Source organism: Indicator indicator, chromosome 22, assembly GCF_027791375.1.
Source record: "Indicator indicator isolate 239-I01 chromosome 22, UM_Iind_1.1, whole genome shotgun sequence".
Taxonomy (NCBI): domain Eukaryota; kingdom Metazoa; phylum Chordata; class Aves; order Piciformes; family Indicatoridae; genus Indicator; species Indicator indicator.
This window is the reverse complement of record NC_072031.1, coordinates 14,376,526-14,394,964: the sequence shown is the minus strand read 5'-3', so window position 1 is coordinate 14,394,964 and position 18,439 is coordinate 14,376,526.

Genomic DNA, 18,439 nt, shown 5'->3' with positions numbered 1-18,439 from the left:
GCTGCTGGCTGCCTGTGCAACAGGAAAAACAACACCACCTAGAATTAACCTGCAACTTGGAATAGCTCACCAGCAGTTACTCTGCACCTAAATACCATCTCGTGGAGCCTGGCCTTTGTTTACTCATCCCTTTGGCTCCTGCTCCTCGAGTTGGAGTCCATCAGCTGATTAATTCATCAGGCCACTCAATTTGTTTGGTTTGTGCTGCTCCATTGGCCGATGATGGAGCTGAGCTGGATGCTGGCATTCTGCCCACTGGGGGTCATATTCTGCTCCTGTGCAGCACAGGCACCCACAGCACTGCAGAAATGGCTACCTGCTTGGAGAAAGGGCTTTGTTACCTTCCCCCTCCTCCTCCATGAAAGGGTAGAAACTGTCAGTGGTGAGATCATAGAATTGTTAGGGTTGGAAGAAACCTCAAGGATCATCCAGTTCCAACCCCCCTGCCATGGGCAGGGACACCTCACACCACATCAGGTTGCTCAGAGGAACATCCAGCCTAGCCTTAAAAACCTCCAGGGATGAGGCTTCCACCACCTCCCTGGGCAATCTGTTCCAGTCTCTCACCACCCTCATGGGGAAGAATTTCTTCCCAACATCCAATCTGAATCTACCCATTTCTATTTTTGTTCCATTCCCCCCAGTCCTATCACTCCCTGACACCCTAAAAAGTTCCTCCCCAGCTTTCTTGTAGGCTGCCTTCGGATACTGTAAGGCCGTAATAAGGTCTCCTTGGAGCCTTCTCATCTCCAGACTGAATAGCCCCAGAGATGTTGTCCTTCTGTTCAAAAAAACTGTAGACATGGCACTTCAGGCCATGGTTTAATGGCCACGGTGGTGTTGGGTTGACAGCTGGGCTCAATGATCTTAGAGGTCTTCTCCAACTGAAGCAATTCTGTGATTCTGTGTGGTGGAGTCACCATCCTTGTGGGTGTTCAAAAACAGTTTTATGATTCTCCTCATCCCTTCCCTGACAGCTTCCACTCCACCTGTGCTTCCACGCTGTGTGGTGGCATGGAAAGATAAAAAATGGCAAAACCCTCGGAGCAGGGAAATGCAGGAGAAGGCAAACACATGGCAAACAGCTGGGACAAGTACAGCTGCCATTTTACAGGGAGGAAGGAGACAAATTACATGAGCCTGAGGGCAGGGGTGAGCCTGGGGCAGGCTGAGAGAGAGGCCCAATCCTGTATCCTGCTTGGAGCTGTAGGGGAGCGCTGATGCCCTCCAGTGCACAGAGATGCTCAGGAGGTCATTTGCTGGAAAGCCTTTGGAGAAGGGGGACAGGAGCAGCAGGCTTTGCAACAAGGCAAGGGGCTCCTTGTCTCTCTCAGTAATGCCCCTGGTTGCTGTGCTGGGAACACTGAGGATGCCCCATCCTGCTGTGGGTGCATTTCCAAGCCAGGCCTGCCGGGTGCAGCCCTGCAGCAAGGGGCCAGGGGTGAACACCTGAGCATCAGATGCCTGCAGCAAAGATCCTGGTGTGTCTGGTAAGATCTGGCCCCTGGCTGCACCTGCACCTCCCTCCCTCAACCTCCTTCTGGGGCCTGCAAATCCACAAGTTTATCCACAGAGCACAGATTTCCAGGCTTGCCAAAAGTCCAGCACTCCTGCTGAAATTTCTGGCAGCACTTCCGCTCCATGGGGATGCTTTGCCTTTGCCTTTGCCTGTGACAGTTCCCTCTGCCTCAGGCCAGCAGTTACAGCTGCCTCAGATCCTCCAGACACACTCCTCCACCAAAGAGGCTCTGCCAAGCCCAGTGACAAGGAGCCATGCTGGCAGGCACTGAGGAGTTGCAGAAGAAAAGGAGAGATGTTCCCAAGAGGTCACCCTGCCCTGCCACCAACAAGGGGACCATGTGCTGCCTCTGGTCCCCTCCTTGCAGCTCACAGAGGTCCATGGTCTCCCTTCTTAGCTAACTAAGAGCTTTCCAGTTTTTAGCCAGCAGAATTAAGCCTCATTAAAGGCTGGTTAGCATTCCTGATGATATTTGGCATGCAGGGATATTTCTGTTGATTTCATAGTGGCTTCTTATGTTGGAGCTAACAGTGAGTAATATTTTGGCCACTAAATCCAGAGGAAGATGATATATATGATTAAAAAGAAAGCAGGTTTGTAGTAGGAGCATGGATTGTCTGAATTTAATTTCTAGTCTGGGCTCCACGGACTATAAATCCTCTTTCCGTCCTGTTAGATTTTTGGGAAGTAGAGCATACCCCAATTTCCATTCATGCTTCTGCAGCTGGAAAGTTTCAGAGCAGGTGACAAAACCCCACTTGTGAAGCACCTAGCAATTCAAGATGGGTGAATAAAAGCCAGGCAAGTGTTTCATCCACCCCTGTAATTGCAGCTGGGGTTGGTGGTGATCTCCAGCCATGCCTGGGAGTGCAGGTGGAGGAATGGTGCAGCATGCGACGTGCTTGGGGACAGCAGGGTTGTGCCTTATGCTTGCAATGCTTGCCCTAGGTGCTGCCAACATCAAGGTCAGTTCTCAAAGCCAGTCCCACAGGTCCTCGCAGGTCCACATCCAGCTGCAGAGGTGTAAAGGCTGCTCTGCTCCACAGCAGCACTCCCCAGATCTCCCATCCAAACACCAGCCCAAACCCGTTTGGATCAGCCAGGCTGGAGCTCAAACCTCGTTGTTGATTCAGAGATGTGTACAGCTAAACGCTGGGAAGGTCCACTCTGCTCCCACCTCCTGCTTGCCCAGCCCAGGCAGTGACATCCTGCAGCTCTTGCATCAGAGCTAACAACTCTGCGGTTGGGCTGGAGCAGAGTGTTTTTAGAGACTCCTTGCCCATGTTGAAAGACTTGAAAGGTGGGGAATCTGCTATGTCTCTCAGGAAGGTAATCGCTCTCCCTATTAAAAAAACCTGTAATTAATTTCCCATTTGAACTTTTCTAGCTTCAATTTGCAGCTGCCAGATCTTATGCCATGGCTGCTGGATTCCAGGTCTGTTGGAGGCACCAGCCCTCTGCAGACAGACACAGAGCCCAGTTTGCCCAAATCCTTCCTTCCTGCAATGATTTCCTTGAGCTGTCTGATTTTGAGGCAGGTTTTCCAGCCCTTGAACTGATCCTAAATGCTCTGCAAACCGTGGAGCTGAGAACTGGCTGTGACAGCCCTGCTGTGATCTCACCAGGGCTGTCTGCAGTTGCCACCCCTCTAACCCCTCCTTTTCATCTATGGATCATGCAAGGAATTTCAGCTAGAAAATGGCACCTGTAATCTCCTTTTTGCTTGTTCAGCTGCATCACTCATGTCCTGTTTGGCTGCTATGGTCTGTAGCCCAATTCAGGTATTTGGGGAACATCACAGAATCATAGACTGGTTTGGGTTGGAAGATACCTTAAAGATCATCTTCCTCCAAGCTCCCTGCAGTTAGCAGGGATATCTTGAACTAGAGCAGATTGCTCAGAGCCCCATCCAACATGACCTGTAATGGTTCCAGGGTTAGGACATCTACCACCTCTCTGGACAACATGGGTGAGGGTCTTACCACCCTCAGCATAAAAAATTTCTGAATCTCCCTCGTTTAGTTTAAAACCATCACATCCTCACCCCGGAACATGCTACTGCACATTGCTGGGCTATGAGGGATTGATTTCATTGAATCACAGAATTTGTCAATGACTCGGAGACGAATAAATCCCCATCGATTTCTCAGCTAGATCCACTGGTGGAACCCACGGCGTGCAGGACTAGAGACCCAAGCGATGAAGGATGAGGGACAAGCGATAAGTTTGGCCGGTTTCAGCTGCACAGCACCCCACGCTAAGTGTGTGGGTCAAAGCGTAACACAGGACGGTGGTCTCCTAAACCGTGCTGCCGGCAAGGCTCCGCGCCCCAGCCACCACCTCTACCCTTCGTGTGCCGCGTCGGGGTCACGCCGGTGACGAGGACAGAGGAGACGCCCCGGTTACACAGCAACGGCACTTTCTCGCTCGCTCGGCCTGCCACCCGCCCGCCTCGTTTCCTCCTCACCGCCATGCCCGAGAACCGCGAAACTCTCCCAGCTGGCAGAGGTAACCACGCCCCCACCCCCGCCGCGGACCAATCTCGCTTCGTGGGGGCGGAGCCTGCTGCCTGTCGCCCCGCCCCGTCGCTCTTCCCCCGCGGCCGCCGCGCTGGGCCGGACTTCGCCGGGCGCCGCGCTCAGCCTGGGCGCTGCGGGGTTGTCGTCGCCATGTCCCTGCCCAGAGGTAGGGTCGGGTCCGGTCCGGTCCGGTCCGGGGGGTGATGCTGTGCAGGACTGAGGGGCTGGGAGGAGCTGGTCTGGGGAGTAGGGGAGCGGGCTGCGGCTGCGTTGTCGGGTCTGGCGTAACCCGCGGGGACCGGGCTGTTGCCCAACGTGCCGGGCGTGGGCTCCCCGCAGCTGCCGGCCGGGGCTTCCTCTGTGTGGCCTGTCCCGCCGTGGGCTATCTGCAGCCCAGCATCGCTCGCTGGGATCGAGGCCAGGCTTCTGTGTCCCCTCTGGGCTGCAGAGCCCGGGAGTTGTGGGCTGCGTGGAGGGGAAGTGGAGCTGGAGGCCGCGGAGCCTGACGCTGTTAGTGGTGTGGAGAACCATAAATAACAGTATGGGAGTGGTGTCCCTGCTGTTGGAGGCTCTGCCCCTCAAAGAAACCCCCGTCGCAGCTCGGCAAGTGTCGTGTGGCTTGCACCAGCTTGTGCCGAGCAGAGCTTTTGTCTTGGCCTAACGAGACAGGAAGGATGGGGGTGAGGATCCTGCTCCCCACAGCATGGATCCAGTTCCCTCTGGCCTAGGTCTCATCCCCCGTGGCATGGACTTTCTTTTCGGTGGCTGTGCTACATCCATGACCTGATGCTGGTGCATATGCCAGGAGCACCGTGGTGGAGTTTCCTATTGCTTCCACCATCCTCGGCTGTCAAAAACGTGACCCTGTGTCAAGGGTTTTATTTATAGAGGATCGCCGTGACTCAGGTGGCCTGGTCGCTGTCCCAAGGTGAGCACCAGGTGGCAAGCATCAGCCTGGGATGACACCGCCGGCGTGGCGGGAGTGAGGAAGATGAGGAGATGGTTTTGCTGGTGCCTTGGTGCTCCGGGGAGCCGGTTGCATCAGCACCGTGAGCGCAGACCGGGCGGAGGAGGGAGCACACGGAGCTCGGTTGCTGCCTCTCTCTTATCACCGGATTGAAATTTGAGGGTTTTTCCTCGTTCGGGAGTGATGCACTGGAAACTTGAAGTCAGGAGCCATGTGAACAGATGAACGCACCTCGGCGTGACTTTTTTTTCCAGCCCCCATTTTTAAATGATCCGTGTCTTAACCGGAGGGAATGTGGACCTGAGTTTCCTGTTTGCTGTGTAAGCAGGGTGTGAATCAGCAGCGATTTACGGTGCTGCTGAGCGGAGCTGCTGACTCACAGGTACGAGCACATGCCGCCCGCCGGCCCGCGTTGAAAGGGATCAGCTGGGCTTCTTAAAAAGGCTCTCACCGGCACAGCCTAGCCCAGACCTCTTGCTTGGCTCACGCGTGTGGATGGAGGGAAAAGGTGAGCTTGGCTGCGGGACCGCTCCTGCAGGAAGTGAGGATCTGGGGAGAAGCAACCTGGCTGGCAGCAAAGGGTGATACTAGTGCTGGGAGCACCTAGGAACGTGGCTCTTTCCTTGGAGGAAGTTTGGAACCTGTCTGTATCTGCAGGTTTCTGGTTGTGCTCAGCTGGTTCATTCATACAATTACTCCTAATATCTTTTGCTAGAGGTGCTGCATGTATGCCAGGTGTGCACTGCCAGCTCTGGGTCCCCATTTGACCCAAGCTCCTTTGCCTCCCTTGGGACAGTGTTCAGCATGGGGATTGATCCTGAGTGTTTCTAATTTATCTGTCTCTTTAAAACCCTCTCCTCTCATCCTGCTTGCCATCCACTGTACCTTTGCTTGGTTTTACATCTCACCTGGGCAGTGCCAGCCTTCTGAGGCTGGGCATAGGGATGGTCCTAGGTCCAAGTGTATGCACCTGCTGCTGGCCCTTTGGGTGCACTGGCAGCAGCTCCTTCACCTGTAGGGCAGCCTGAATTTGCAGCTAAATTTCCCTGCTTCTCCTTGGGGAAATTCAGCGAACGCTCTTGGGGCTTTCTTTTTGCTGGTTGAGTTGATCAGGGTGGTAAAAAGGAGGCTGCTGCATCGAAGTTCTCAGGTTGGCTGTTTCTGTGACAGATGCTTACCAAGCCTCACCTGCCTTCATTGTGAGTTAGTCACAGGATTGTCTCCTGCCCCGGGAGTTTCTGGGGATGCGCGTGGCTGGCCATGACACGCGCGATAGGAATGGTGCTGGGCGATAGGAATGGTGCTGGGCAGGAGCTTCACCTCGCTCTGCGCTAAACATAGCTTGGGAGATAAACACCTCCTGGGGATTATGTGAAGCTTAGGGAGGATTGGGGCTTTCTTCCTCTTCCCATGCCCGTATCTGCTTGCTCCAGGTTATCTCGCAGGATCAGGTGTGTGGGAAAGACGTCGCTTGGGTTTATCTTGCGTCGTCGATCTGATGTTTAGTAAAATATGCAAAAGCTTCCTCTTTTCCCAGGTCACCAAAGATGCCTCCAGATGTCTTCCATCAAATGGATGACACTGAATGAAGGAATTGTGTGCAAAGCTCTGCAGCTGCCTGGTTGTCCTCCTTGGCAGAGCTTTTGCAAGGGGCACAGCCTCTAGCTGCAGATTGCAGCATGTGGCTGGTGCTGAGCAAGGTTTTCCAGCAAAGCCTGCACCTTTTTTTTGGTGAAATGGATGCTGTGAAGAGGGAGGAGATGGATCGGAGAGGTTAAAGGAGAAGGAGATTGAGCCTTGGGGGGTTTGCAGCTTTAGGGTGAGTGCAGAAGTAGGATAGAGGGTGCAAAGTCTGTGCTAGACCCTGCGTGCACATCCAGGCTGCTGCCTTTCCCCTGGGGTTTGAGGTATATTTTTTGCCTGTCTAGGAAGACTTCTTCCATGTGCCCATCTCCATGGCTGTTGGCTGTGACTTGGGTGGCCCCTGGGAAGCCCCTCCTGAGGGGACAGGCAGAAGCATGGAAGGTGTGGAGGTGCATGTCTCCCAAACCTAGGGAGTGGGCTGGAGAAAGGAGCTGTGCAGCTGTGGGGAGGGAGGGTGCACGGATGGGGCCTGGAGGGACACCTGCTTGGCTTCCCCTGAGCTCACCCAGCGGCAACTAATTCAAAAGCAAGTCCTTCTCTTTAGGGGAGAGATCTTCCTCCAGGAAGATGGGTGTTGCTGGGAGGGGTCCAGCTAAGGCAGGCTGTGTTTCTGGGCAGACAGCTCTCCTTTGACATCAAGGCTTGGGAAAAAATCAGTGGTGAGAAATGCCAGAACCCAGGGATGAACTGATATTTGTTCTGGTGGTGTCTCTATTCTGGGTAGGTAAATAAGCAATGGGGACATGTCCCTCCCATGCCCTGGCTGTGCCCTCCATGGGATCTTACCACCATTATGCAATTCAGTCATCTGTGAATCCTGTACTGTCTCTTGTACCATTCACACTTCTCCTGCTGCCACCCCAAAACCAGGCAATTCTGCTGAAAACACACAGGGAGCCATGACCTGGAGAAGCAGGACTTTGCCTTTGGGCTCCTGTTCAGCCACCAGCCTGATGTCCCCTGGGTGCATGTGGGCAGGGAGGTGGCATGACTAGGAGCTCTAATCCCGTGGAACCATCCAGATGATGATAACAATCATGGAGACAGCAGAGACCTTTGCTCTTGCCCTCTTCCTTGTGCTGCTGTCTGTGAGCATAATGGTGGGTGGGCACAATATCATGTGGATGTGACAAACATTTAGCTGTGCTTCAGCAGTCCCTTTCCCTCCCTGGAGAGATGCTCCCTTACTCTCTTTTTTTTTTTTTTCAGTGGATAATGCTTCTCCCTAAAGGCTGCTGCTTTGCTTTTCTGGCTCTGGGCTCCAGGCTCCAGTTCAGGGCTAAGCCTGTGGTTTGCTGCTGGAGGAAACTCCTCTGTGCTTTGTAGAGCTCCCCTTTGGGTGCCTGGGAATGGATGTAGGTTTCTGGTCCTGGTGATTTCATGACCTGAGAAGACATTGCTGTGGACATGAGGCTCTGTGGGTTTGAGGATAGAAGATGGTTTTCACTGGTGTTAAAAAGGCACTGCCCAGGCAGGCTGTTTGCTGGGGAAAGAGCTGGGAGAGGAACTTGGGTTGGCTGGGGAGGTGATTTTAGTCTACCAACAAAAAGTTTGGGGTTTTACTGGTGTGACTCAGGACTGCTTGTGGGTACAAATAGAGCTAGACCTACCCACCACCTCTTGCTGACAAAACTCTGTAGTGCAGATCAAGTCTTAGCCAGGGATTTTGGGTGAGGGAGAGGGCAGAGAGGATTTTGGTTTTAATGCTAGAAACTGGAAGTTTCTATTCTTCTATCAGTCTGGGAGATAATCCATTTCCCCACAGCTCCAGATCTGCTTGGAGATGCTGCTGCTGCACTGATGCCATGGCAGCACTGTGAGTGTAATTGTTCATTGCCCCAAGGAATACCATAATTATTGGGCACCAGTGCAGCTATCTCAGATATCACAGTAGTGTCTTGTGGTCCAGCTGGCCTCAGTTTGTAGTGAGTCTCAGTCTCTGCTCCCTTCTCTACAGCTGGGACAGGACACCTTTCTCTGCCCGTGTGAGTTATAGTGTGGTTAATGGGAAGGGCAGGATTTGGGGAGTCTTGTGGTCCCAGCGGGTATGGGAGGGAGGGATTTGCTGCCTAATGCTGGGCAGGAGGTTCTGGACCTGCAGTGGGATGAAGGTGAGTGGGGTTGGACCCTCTCCAGCTCTTTTCTCCCCTCTAATCCTGTGCTGTGTTGTCCACGTGGCTTAGTTAATCTGTGGGTGCAGTGGCACAGGGCTGCTTTGTGCACTGTCTGAGAGAGAAGATGGAGTGCCCTTTGGAAGAGCATGCCACATCCAAGCTCTGGAGCCTGGTGGGCTTTTCCTTGTGCTGTGATTGCCCTCATGTGCTGCTGGATCTAGTGTAGAGTCACTGGAATCACAGACTTTTAAGGTCAGGGATGATGGTGAGCACCGTGCTTGGCTGGAGGTCAGGACGTTGTTTCCAGGAATTACTGCAGGCAGTCCAACAGCTTTTGGGCAAAGTAAGCTGGATTGTGTAAAAAGGCAGCAGATCTTGTTTTTAAAGACATGCAGTGCTGGAGCTTGGTTTCTCTGAAATGTGGTGGTTGTGTCCTCAGGGAGCTGTTTGGTGTGCTGGGGTGTGGTGCAGCAGGATGCCTCTGCCCTGACCCTGGGAGCAATGGCTTTGCAGCCCTGCTTGCCTGGAAGTCAGAGAAGGAGACATCTGAAGGGGATGGCCTGGCTGTTGCCTATTTCTCTGGGAGCTGGCACAGTGCATGAGGAGCTGGGGAGGGTCCAGCACCCACCAGGCTGCTCCAGCATCCATCCTCCTGTGTGCACTGAGCTGTGGGAGGTCACTGCTGAGCTACATCTGCCCTGTGCTCTAAGCCTTAATTTCATCATTTCAAGCAAAATGCTTATTTTTATTATTTTTTTTAAGATGAATTTCCATTAAAAACAACTGGAGAGAAGGCAGGATGAGGAGGAGACAAAACTTAGCAGAACTTGTTTGTAGAGCTTCTACCTTTCCTCCCCCCACACCACTGCTACCACCACCAAAGAAAAAAAACCTCTAGTTTGGGGAAGGAAGAAACCTCCAAAGTGCTCAACACAAGTAATTTCCCATCAGAGGCTGCTAACCTTAGCTGTGGTTTGGTGCTGGCATTAGCCTAATTGCTTATATCCGATGATCCTGTCTGAGGATGATGATGGTGTTGGACCTTCTCCTCCCTGGGAGCTGCCTGTTGGGCACTGAGTGTCCCTTGTCGTGGGTGTTTGCACCCTGCAGCCTCCTCTCCTGCCTTGGATGTATCTGTTGTGTCTTTTAGGAAACTTCAAGCAGCTTTTAACGGTGATATTTTCTTCCCATAAAGGTCTTGGAGATTTCTGATAAGGAATGAATAAAACCCTGCAGCTGGATGGGGTCCTGCAGGCATCTCTTTGGTGGTGCCAAGAGCTGTGTTCTACCTTTCTGTCTGTTGGTGGTGGGTGCAGGTGACCCGTGGTGCAGGGCAGAGGGACAGAAGGGGAAGAAGCTCTTCTGCAGGGCTTGGCAGGTGACAGTCATGTGTGTGACAGATCATAAACATGCAGTGCTGGTTACGTGGATGGGCTGGGGGTGGTTCAGGGGAGGATGACTGAGGTTATCTAGGGAGTGTCAGCTTGTCTGGGCTTGCAGGCCAGTTAGATACTGCTTTGTGGTGTGTGGTTGCCTATGGTGCCATGCAGCCCTGCCTGCCTTTACTGGTGGTAATGGCAGCCCTTGGAGCTGGTGGCATCCTGACCCAGCTTGCTGGAGGACATTATCCATCCATCTCAAAGCAGCTGGAGCAGATGTCCTCTCCTGCTGCTTTGCTATGAATGGCAGTGAAGGGCAGGCACACTGTGTGATGTGACTGTTCTTTGCTCTAGGATGCAGATCTTGCCTTACTTGGTGTTGGGGTGAGAAAGTGGAGGCTTGAGGGGGAGCTGACAGAGCAGCTGAATGTGCAGCCCCGAGGACGGTCCCTCTGAGTCAGTCCTGAAGGTCTTCCCCACAGGCAGGCACGGTGCAGGGGGGTGTGTTGCCCTGAGGACATGAGGATGTCTTTGCAGCACGTCACCAAACATGACGTGGCTCTCTCTCCTGAGAGCCAGATGTGCTCACCACAAAGGCTTCTGACGAAAGCTGCTCTGCATAGCTGAAAATCCCCTGCCGCTGCGGGCTGCTCGTCTCCCTCCTGACCTGCTGCCAAGTTGCGCCTCAGCCAAAGGGGAAGCCATCTCCTGCTGATACGTTGCTTTGGCTGCTCTTTGTCATCTTCCAGGCACCTTTAGAAGGTGCTTGGGGGTAGGTGACAGGCCCAGCCCCACGTGCCTGTTTGTAAAACCCCCGTGTCTGCACCCAGGCAGTCCCTGCCAGCACAAGGGCAGGCCAGCACAAGACAATTCCGTGCTTGTGCACGTGTGCTCAGATGGCTTTCAAGGTTTCATCCACCCTACCTGGCTGACCCGTGGTGCTCCTGCCAGCTACCATCCCCTCAGCCAGGAGCTGGCTGCTCAGGAAAGAGAGGATGTCATGGTGCAGAAAGGAGGATGCAGGTCCCAAGGAGGTGGGAGGTGATGCTGCTGGGGGGATCAGCATGGACCAGGACCAGCCTCCAAGCTATGCTCTGTCTCTCTTTGGCAGCCCCTCTTTTCCTCAAGGCTGGAAACAGCTGCATGCTGCCAGAAAAGTAGGTGGGTGTTTTAGATCTGCTGCTTCTACATCCCCCTGCATTCACTCTTCATTAGCATCCCCAGCTCATTTCTTCCAGGTTTTTAGTTGATTCCTGTGATTGCTTGGCTGTGAGCATCATGGCCAGAGCCTGGCTGGCACTGGCTAGGACTGGGGCTGTCCTCTGAGCCTAGGGTGCCCACTGGGCTGTGCTGTGGCCAGGCTGTCTCTTGTGCTCTGCAGACCCTGCTCTCTTGCCCAGGAGAATCTTTTCACAGGTGTTAATTACACCTGCCTGCTTTGCTGAAGGATGCCTAGGTGACCAGAGTAAAGCAGAGGCTGGAAGAGGTGCCTCTAGAAACCACCAGGCAGAACTTGTGGGTGAGAGAATTTGAATTGAAACTCTTACCACCAGCCTTGCATGTGCTTTGCTGAGGTGCTAGGAAACAACTCATCTTCTCCTCCAGCAGCTCTCCTGTATGTGTGATTTCTTTTGTGTGGCTTCCAGGTAGCTGCAAGAGTTTACCCTTAATTTGGGATCCACAAAGAATTTCTTGTCTGGTAACTGTGGATTTCCCCCTGGGGTTTCACTGTTGCAGCACAGGGAAGGGAGGCAACCAGCCTGGCCCTTTGTCTCCAACAGCTTTGGCTCCTTTCAGCTCCTCTCCTTGCCCATTCCCAGGGGTGCTTTGCAGAGCACCTCTGCTTTCCCCACACCTTTGGTGTGAGGCTGATTCTTGGGAGTAAAGGAGATTTTTAGAGCTTGTTATTTCTTATCAAAGTGAAAGTGGTTCATGGAAGCCTCAAGTAAGCCCCTTGAGAAGCTGCAGGGTTGAGCTGCATTGAGTCACGAGGATGAGGAGGGGACTTGAGCACCTGCCCTATGAAGAGAGACTGAGAAACCTGTGGCTGTTCAGTCTTGAGAAGACTGAGAAGGGATCTCATTGATGTCTATAAATACCTGAGGGGTATTTTCCTGTCAAGGTTTTTGCAGCCAGGCTGGATGTGGCTGTGAGCAACCTGCTGTAGTGTGAGGTGTCCCTGCCCATGGCAGGGGGGTTGAAACTAGATGATCCTTGAGGTCCCTTCCAACCCTGACAATTCTATGATTCTAAGTGGAGGGGGCCAATCTCTTTTGGGTGGTGTGCAATAATAAGACAAGGAACAACAGCTACAAGATTGAACATAGAAGATTTCATCTCAACATGCAGAGGAACTTCTTTACAGTGAGGGTGACAGAGCCCTGGAACAGGCTGCCCAGAGAGTTGTGAAGTCATCTACTCTGGACACATTCAAAACCCATCTGGATGCATTCCTGTGCAGACTACCCTGGGTGATCCTGCTCTGCCAGAGGGGTTGGACTGGAAGATGTCTGGAGGTCCCTTCCAACCTCGAATGTACTGTGAGACTCTGAGTCAGCCTGGGAGCTCTTGAGCTGGGACATGAGCCAGATGTGTTGGGACTGCTTGCTTCCTGGGATGGAGAGATGGCTCTTGAGCCTGGCTTTGCCAGATAGAAAAACCTGCAAGGCTTTTTTTCCCCCTGAATGTTGGGAAAATTGCACTGCAATAGCTGGATTTGAGAGAGGTAGGCAAGGAGTAGAAAAAATGAGAGGGAAAAACTAAAGCCCACCCACAGGGAAGCAGCAGAGCAAGGCTGTGCCCTTCCTGCCAGCAGCCACGTGGGACTGTGGTGGTAAATGGCTGCTGAGCTGTGGGCACATCGCCCATGGAGGCCCTGCCTTGCCCAGGTATGAATCAAAGCTGCCCTGTGGGTACTGGGCACATCTGCACAGGGATGTTTTCCCCATGCAGGGATGTGGCAGCTTCAGATAAGAGGATCTGAGCGGGCACCATGTGCTCACAGCCCAGAAACCAACCGTGTCTGGGGCTGCATCCACAGCAGTGTGGGCAGCTGAGACCTCACCTGCAAGGCTGGGTCCAGCTCTGGAGTCCTCAGCACAGGAGAGACATGGACCTGTTGGAACAAAGTCAGAGGAGGCCACAGCAATGATCCAAGGGCTGGAACCCTTCAGCTGTGAGGCCAGACAGAGAGTTGAGGTTGTTCAGCCAAGAGAAGAGCAGGCTCCAGGGAGACCTTCTTGTGGCCTTTCAGTACTTAAAAACTAAAAAAAACTTTCTACAAGGGCATGAGTAATAAGGCAAGGTGTGATGGTTTCAACTGAAAGAGGGAGATTCAGACTAGATAGAAGGAAGACATTTTTTACTCTGAGGGTGGTGAGACACTGGCCCAAGTTGCCCAGAGAGTTGGTAGATGCCCCATCCCTGGAGCCATTCCAGGTCAGGTTGTTTGGGACTCTCTGCAACCTGCTCTATTGCAGATGTCCCTGCTGACTGCAGGGGGTTGGACTAGATAACATTTAAAGGTCCCTTCTGACTCGAAGCATCTTAAGGTTCTATGATATCTTTAACATCCTAAACCAGCGAGCAGCAGGAGCTGATCTCATGGACCAGCAGGACAGGAGACTGGGAATGTGGATGTAGTCTGTCCTCTGGGGAAGAGGAAGAAACAGTGAAGAGAGAGCAAGAGACACATGGTGAGGGTCAGAGAGATGGTGTGGTGAATGCCAGGAGAAGAGGCTGCAGGTCCAGTTTGCCTTGGACAAGCTCTCCTAGGGGTTTCAGGAGCCAGCTCTCCCCTTGCTACATCAACCCTTACTCCCAGCATCATTACAAGCAGGTTAGGGGGACCAGATGGATCACCTGTCACCTCTCTTGACCTGGGAGCATCATTAGCAGTAAAGACTGATGTTTTTTGGCTGAGGTTTGAGTGCAGTACCAGGCTCACATGGAGATAAGGTTGTGTAGTGGCTTGAGGGGAATTAGACAGTCTCTGTGTTCTGTGGCTGCTCTCAGCCTCTGGTTTTCCTTTGTCTCATCCAATCCTGGGAAGGCATCTCAGCTCCCCATTCACCTCATGAGTGAGTGAATTTTAATCTGAGAAAAACTCAGTGGAGGAACTGGAGACTCCAGCTGGCTGTGCCTGCTTTGCACCAGCTCTCTGGCCTGATTTTGTGTGATCTGGCCTGGCATTTGTGTCTTCTGCCTGGTTCTCCAAAGTGGGAAGAGGACAGAGTGAGAGAGGCAGGGAAGAGGGATGGCCACTGAAGTTACAGAGACATGCTGCTGGGTCACTGCTGGAGAGCAGAGGTTTTCCTTTGAAGATGCTTTGGCTTTGTCCTCCTGAGCTGCAGCTATTCCCAGGAGCAGGGAATAACTCCAGATTCCCAAGGGTAACATCACTACAAACCATCTGAGCAGCTCCTGCCCTGTTCTCCAGCAAAGGTGCTGGTCTTGGGAAGGTCCTGAAGTATCTGGGCCAGGAAAACACCTGGTTGGTCTCTTGTTTCTATCCCTCTCCTTGAGCAGGTGGCTGTAGACACTGAGTCCTTCCTTGGTTATTTTCCCCCTTGATAAATTCCATTTTCAGAGCAGGTGCCTGTTCTGTCTGACATCATTTGCAGAAATGAAATCACTCTGTCCCTGCCCAAAATAAATTGGAGGGAGGATGGTAGAAAGCTAATATTTACTTTTTCCCCTCTCTTTAAAGAATTGCATTAGAAGCAGAGGAGGAATACTCTGCTCTCCTGCCAAGTATACAGAGTTTTAGAGACACCTGGAAGTACTTGTATTGCACCAATTTGGCTAGAAAAAGAGTGTCTGTCGACTCTGGAGGATTGAGTTACAGCTGACAAAGAGTCAAATGGCTCTTTTCCTTTCCCACTAGCTAACAGTCTGCCTCCTGTCAAGCTGATCTATTCCAAAAACAGTTTGAGTTTTCTCTCGCATTAGGAAACTGTCAGCAGCTGAACACATCAATTCCAAACACATCTTATTCTTTCACGGCTTTGCCTGTGGGCTGAGAAATCAAAGGGAGGAGGAGCGTTGCTCTGGGAAGAGTTGGGTGCTTGCTGCAGGGAGATAGGTGCAGGTGATCATGGTTCTGCCTCTTCCTTTCTCTCTGTTTTTGTGATGGTGTTTGTTTTAATTGCTTTTTGTAGCACACTCTTTGCTTTTCTCTAAGCACCATCTCCTCCACTTTCTCCTAACCATTAAGGCGTTGGGGCTGGGATTGCTTCCAGACCTTTGGTAGCAGCACACCAGGGGCTGCAGCCGAGTCGGTGCTGGTCCCAGGAGGTGGCTCCTGGCCGTGGGCTTCACGCTGGCCACGCGTGCTGTGGGCTGGCCAGACCTGTGCCCTGTGCTTGGTTTGTTCTGGTTTAATTTACCCACCCCAAGCACTTTCCCAGCATCCCCCCCCCCAGCCGACCCTTGGTGGGTCCACGCTGGCATGGCAGCTGAGCTTTGAGTGGGTGCATTCCTTCCTAGGGGTTGGAAGGGACCTCTGGAGATCGAGTCCAACTCCCCCCCCCCCCCTTCAAAGCAGGAGTGCTTAGGGTAGGTCACACAGGAATGCATCCAGATGGGTCTTGAAAGTCTCCAGAGAAGGAGACTTCACAACCTCTCTGGGCAGCCTGCTCCAGTTCTCTGTCATCCTCACAGTAAAGAAGTTTTTCTTCATGTTGAGGTGGAACTTCCTGTGCTGCAGATTATGAAATCCAATTGGAGTGATGGATGCAGAGGAGACAGTGTCCAGCCCTGTGGCACCTCTTTGAGAGAAAGCTCTGCCCACACCCCAGCTCAGCACCTGCTCTGAAGAAGTGTCCCTGGGACTGTAACCACTTTTGCCCCAGGGTTTTGCACAAGCTCTTGTGCAAAGCAGCCCAACTCTTGGCATGCAGCTAACGTGTCCCATAATGGCACAGTGCAAATCTCAGCTAGCTGCTGCTTTTCAGCTTTGCCAGGAGCAAGTCTGGTCCCTGCTCAGGTGTGGTTTCTTGGAGGGGAGCCTGCCTTGTCATGGGACTGCAGGACAGCGAGCTGCCACCTGGGAACAAAACACAAAATCAAACTTTTTCTTTTTTTTTTTTTTTTTTTTTTTTTCCCCACCAGCCCTTAGGGTTATGCAGGTAACCTAAAAATGCAACTGGACTGTAACTGGGCGGTGACATCCTCCCGGAGCTGCTGGCAGAGCCGGCAGGGCTTGCGGCAGCATTATCTGACCGGTGCACGGAGGCTGGGTGTGGCTCTGAGCCCCAGAGGTGGCAGCACGAACGTGGCTGTTGGTAGCTTTGGCTGATGTCCCCAGATCCCTTGCTGGGTACCAGGAGATCACACCCATCTCCCTTGCATCGGTCTCACCCGGCCCAGGTGGCCCCCTCAGTGTGACATCCTGCTGGGCCGAGGGGGGACGAGCCCTGTGCAGTGTCAGTGATTGATTGTCACCAAGCAGCACCCGAGGGGCTGAGAAGGATGACCCTGCTGTTCCCTTCCTGACTGAACTCGGTTCAAAGGCTTTTGTTTAAAAATAGAGCTGCTGCAGAGTTTCCAGGCTGCAGGACCCATGCATGGCTTGGGCACAGGGAGCTGTCCTGTGGGAAGTGCACCTTGTACTTGGAAAGGCATGGACTTGGTACCCTGGGCTTGAGATGCAGCTGCATTACAGCCTAGGCCAGGAAAACCCCAGGAATTCCTGTTGTATGGTGAGGTGCAGTGGGCATTGGGCAGTGTGGCAGTGGGAGTGTGTGGCCAGCTGGTGCATGGGCTTTGATCCATAGAGGGAAAAGGGTGTCCCATGAAAACCACCCTCTGCCCACGGTTAGGCAGGGACTCTTCTTTTTGGGGCAGCCGTTAAGGTTTTGCTCAATCCCAAGCACACACTGCTGAAAAACTCCTTGATGACCCTAAACAGGACATTCCACTTGCTGCTTATGGCAGAGTGACTCTTCTTTGGTCCCCAAGCTTAACCAGACTGGCCTTGGGAGATGCAGAGGAAGGGTGGGGAGAGGGGCCTGGTGTTGGCAGGGCACTGCTTGAGCTCATTGCTGTTTTTAAGGGTGCGGTCTTTCACTTATTCAAGCCAGCCCACTGGCAGGAGGCTGGTGGGAGTGATGGGAGCCATCCTTGCCCCTCCCTGGCTCTGCCCTGGTGTATCTGGACCTGCAGCAAGTGCTGTGACTTCTCCCCATGATAGAGTTTGATCACCTGGCTTCCCTCACCTTTGCAGGGTGATGACCCAGCACTGAGGTGTGGGGGGGCTTCACTAACACCAGTGAAACACCCAGTGATGCCTTTTGTTCCTCTGGCATTACCTGTAGTGTATGAAGGGCTGGATGATTTCAAGGCCAGGCAATTTCTACCACACTGGTAACCATGTGAAAGAGCTGCCGGTAGTCAGACTTGAAAGGATGCTTGGATTTGTTTTAGGATATTCCCCCCTTTTGTTCTGATTTTTTTTTTTCTGGATTTGTTTTTGTTTGTTTGTTTTGGTTTTAAGGCACTTTAGAGATGTTGGGAAGCTTTGCTTTACACCACCCTTGGTCCTCAGGCACTGAAACCTAACAGCACTAGCTCAAAGGAAATGGTATTTCCCATCCCACCTGTTGGGTTAGGGACTTTCTGCTCCAAAGCAGTGCTCATTTTGTGGGTGTCTGGAGCATCTTATGTCTGGGACAGGGAATCAGCCATGAAGCCAGAGAGCTAATGATGAGAGGACAGCTCAGCATTGTTCTCCCCAGGAGTGCTGGGGACTGGTGCTGGTGACTCTTGATGCAGCAGCTCCTGCGTCAGCATCCTTCACATGCTGATGATCTGTGCCTGAAACTATACCCTGGGAGTGGAATTGTGCTTGAGAAAATATCTTCCGCAGTCCTTCTGGGGCTTATATAAACACCATTTAAAATTAGAGTCACTCATTCTGTTGGTATGTGCATTTACCTTGACCTCTGACTTTTTCTGGCTGCACATGCAAACGGCCAGGCACAGCCTACAAGTCAGGGACCAGCTCAGGAGCAAACTGGAGGCACGTTTTCTATAATTAGTCGAAGGTAAAGATGCTGGTACAGTGTCTCCCCTCCAGGCTGACAGGGAAATCGAAAACAAAACTGCAGCCTGTGAAAGCCAAGCCTGGCTTTGATCACGAATGTCAGTACTGGCTTCTGCCAGGCTGGTTTTGAGGGAAAGGGGAAGAGCAGCAATGCTTTGCCACAGCTTTTCTTGCATGTGTTTGTAGAGGAGTGATGTTTTGTTGTTTTTTTTTTTTTTCCCCTCCCCTTTTTCCCTTGCCCCCCACCCCCACC